The 3,105-nt window shown below is 35.6% G+C and overlaps 1 protein-coding gene across 1 annotated transcript in view; it reads left to right on the forward strand.

Moving 5' to 3' along the window:
- The window catches only part of LOC135664315 (cytochrome b6-f complex subunit 4), a 2,852-nt gene extending 2,294 nt beyond the window's left edge, over positions 1-558 (forward strand). The window contains exon 1 of the mRNA XM_065176975.1: positions 1-558. This exon is cut by the window's left edge and continues 2,294 nt beyond it. The gene's annotated coding sequence lies outside the window, so the exon portion shown is untranslated.
- Positions 559-3,105: the final 2,547 nt, after the last annotated feature.

Raw genomic sequence — 3,105 nt, forward strand, 5'->3', positions numbered from 1 at the left:
ACTATTATTTGATCAGATCATTGAATTATTTATTTCTCTTGAAATCCGTTTTTTTCTTATTTCTACACACGTCTTTTTTTAGGGGGTCGACATCCATTATGTGGCATAGGTGTTACATCACGTACGAAACTTAATAGTATACCACTTCTACGAATGGCTCGTAATGCTGCATCTCTTCCGAGACCAGGACCTTTTATCATAACTTCTGCTCGTTGCATACCCTGATTAACTACTGTACGAATAGCATTTAATGCCGCCGCTTGAGCAGCATAGGGTGTCCCTCTTCTTGTCCCTTTGAATCCGGAAGTACCAGCGGAGGCCCAGGAAACCACCCGACCTCGTACATCTGTAACAGTTACAATGGTATTGTTGAAACTTGCTTGAACGTGAATAATTCCTTTTGGTATTCTACGTCCATTCTTACGTGAACCAATACGCCCATTCCTACGTGAACCGATTCTTGGTATAGCTTTTGTCATATTTTATCATCTTATAAATATAAGTCAGAAATATACGGAAAGAAAAGATACGGAAATATCCATTTCATATTAAAAGAAATCCTTTATTTTTGTCTTTTCTTTAGAAAGTTCTTTTTTAGAAAGATTATCCCTGTCTCTGTTTATGTCTCGGATTGGAACAAATCACTATAATTCGTCCGCGCCTACGGATCAGTCGACATTTTTCACAAATTTTACGAACGGAAGCCCTTATTTTCATATTTCTTATTCCTTACCTTAATTTTTAATCTATTCCTTGGAAGAAAATAAGTCTCTTGAATTTTTTTTTTTAACTTCGAATTGTATCGTCATGAAAGGAATGCTTTAAAAATCACCTAATCATTCGAATCTTTGTTGCGAAGTCTATAAATTATACGTCCCCTGGTTGAATCATAACAACTTACTTCAATTTTGACTCTATCCCCAGGTAGTATCCGTATAAAACTGCGCCGGATCCTTCCCGAAACATAACCTAGAATTACATCTTTATTATCTAGGCGGACCCGAAACATACCGTTGGGAAGTGATTCAGTAATTAAACCTTCATGAATAAATTTTTGTTCTTTCATTCCAGGTAACTTCCTTGAAGTATCAACTAATGGAGGAAGAGTTATATAACTCACTTTTCCTCTCTATTTCACAAATAGGAAGTTAGAGAGAAAATTAGGATACCAGAGGAGGAGGATCACCATATATATAACAAAAGTTCGCCTCCAATTTTTTCTCGTCGAGCTTCTCGATCTGTCATTATACCTCGGGAAGTAGAAAGAATTACAATTCCTATTCCACCTAAAATCTTAGGAATTTGTTGATAGTCGGAATAAATGCGTAAACCGGGTCGGCTGATACGCTTTAAAATAGTTCTGTGTATTCTTTTCCTAGTCTTTCTATGTCGCAGAGTTGAAACCAAGAAATATTTGTTACCTTCCTGATGTTTCCGAACGTTTTCAATAAAACCTTCTCGTAGAAGTATTTTCACAATATTTTCGGTGATATTAGTAGATGCTATTCGAACCGTTCCTTTTTTATTCATGTCAGCATTTCTTATAGAAGTTATTATATCGGCAATAGTGTCCTTACCCATGACGAACTATAATTATTGGTGCCTCCTAATTTTGATATAATCAACATGTTTCCTTTTTTTCTTTGTTTTATTTTCTTTCTTTTTTTTTTTTTTTTATTATTATAAAATTATTTATTATTAAAAGTATATGCGTGAGACACAATCTACTAATCTACTAAATTTGATCTATTTTAGATGTTCTGATATATCATAGTCCCATCTAGTAGTATTTATAATACCTCGGGAGCCAATGAAACTATTTTAGTAAAATTCAACTGTCTCAATTCCCGAGCGATCGCACCAAAAACTCGAGTTCCTTTTGGATTTCCTTCTTGATCAATGACAACCGCAGCATTGTCATCATATCGTATTATCATACCGTTGTCACGTTTGAGTTCTTTACAAGTACGTACAATTACAGCTCTAATTATTTCCGATCTTTCTAGTGGCATATTAGGCACTGCTTCTTTGATTACAGCAACAATAACGTCACCAATATGAGCATATCGATGATTACCAGCTCCTATGATTCGAATACACATCAATTCTCGAGCTCCGCTGTTATCCGCTACATTCAAAAGGGTCTGAGGTTGAATCATATCATTTTATTGGAATCCGTTATTTTAATGCAAAGGATGAAGGAAAAAAGAAATATTCTCTGTCCAGAAATAAATAAACTTGCCGTTGTTTTTTCATCCTCAATACACTGTTTAGTTCTACATACCTATCCTGACAAATTGAGTTCGTATAGGCATTTTGGACGCAGCTAGTGAAATAGCTGCTTTGGCTACAGCTTCTGATACTCCGCCCATTTCATAAAGTATTCGACCTGGTTTAACAACGGATACCCAATATTCGGGGGATCCCTTCCCCGAACCCATACGTGTTTCCGCAGGTCTTACTGTAACAGGTTTGTCGGGAAATATACGTAACCATATTTTTCCACCACGACGCGCATATCGTGTCATTGCTCTTCGCCCCGCTTCTATTTGTCTAGCTGTGATCCAAGCGGGTTCAAGTGCCTGAAGAGCGTATCTGCCGAAACAAATACGATTGCCCCGACAAGATATTCCCTTCATTCTTCCTCTATGTTGTTTACGAAATCTGGTTCTTTTGGGGTTATAGTTGATGGTCGTTTCTTAATTCCATCTCTACTACAGAACCGGACATGAGAGTTTCTTCTCATCCAGCTCCTCGCGAATGAAAGGATTCAATAATATTACAGATACGCATGTATTTAATAAACTAATACACTAAGACATTTATTAATATTGAATTTGTTTTGTTATACAGGAAGATGTATATACAGGATATACAGCTAGAATATTTATGTTATGCATATTTATAGATATAAATTATAGATAATGCTTTTTATTTTATAACGATCCTTGATCCTTATTTTTACCCTTATCAAATGATGCCAAAATATTGTAATGTAATCTCAATAAATAAAGGTTTCGCGGGCGAATATTTACTCTTTACTGTTTTATTCCTAGGTCAACCCATGACTTCTCAGAATAAATAAATTTTTTCTCGGTTCGTTCC

Source organism: Musa acuminata, unplaced genomic scaffold, assembly GCF_036884655.1.
Source record: "Musa acuminata AAA Group cultivar baxijiao unplaced genomic scaffold, Cavendish_Baxijiao_AAA HiC_scaffold_826, whole genome shotgun sequence".
NCBI lineage: Eukaryota > Viridiplantae > Streptophyta > Magnoliopsida > Zingiberales > Musaceae > Musa > Musa acuminata.